General features: G+C 32.5%; 1 protein-coding gene across 2 annotated transcripts in view; it reads right to left on the bottom strand.

The window, feature by feature from the left end:
• The window catches only part of LOC119594446, a 56,086-nt gene that overhangs the window by 1,257 nt on the left and 54,441 nt on the right, over positions 1-388 (bottom strand). The gene's annotated exons all lie outside the window — the stretch shown is intronic.

The raw sequence follows: 388 nt of genomic DNA, 5'->3' as shown, positions 1-388 counted from the left end.
AAGAAACAACCTGTAATATGGCAACTACAGACACAGATAATTCATTATTTATAAGTAGGTTCTGATAAACATTATATCCAATGTAGATCTATGAATTAACTTTATAATCATAAGCAAAACTGAAATATGCCACAATTAGTAAACCAAACAGTCACAAAACTAATATAAGAGAATAACAACTATGCCAAAAGCAAAAAATATTCAGGACATAAATATACACTGATTTCATTGTGACAAATGTTAAAAAAGCTTAAAAGAGAAAGAGGCATTGCTGGCAATTACATCTCATAAACCAGGGGTCTCCAAAGTGGTTGATAGATGCCTGGGGGTCAAAACGAGGTCAATAAATGCGGAGCTGTTTGTAGTTTTGGCTTGATGTATATGGAAA

Source organism: Penaeus monodon, chromosome 33 (genome assembly GCF_015228065.2).
Source record: "Penaeus monodon isolate SGIC_2016 chromosome 33, NSTDA_Pmon_1, whole genome shotgun sequence".
Classification (NCBI taxonomy): domain Eukaryota; kingdom Metazoa; phylum Arthropoda; class Malacostraca; order Decapoda; family Penaeidae; genus Penaeus; species Penaeus monodon.
The sequence above is the reverse complement of the archived record's forward strand: the minus strand, read 5'-3'. Positions and strand labels throughout refer to the sequence as shown.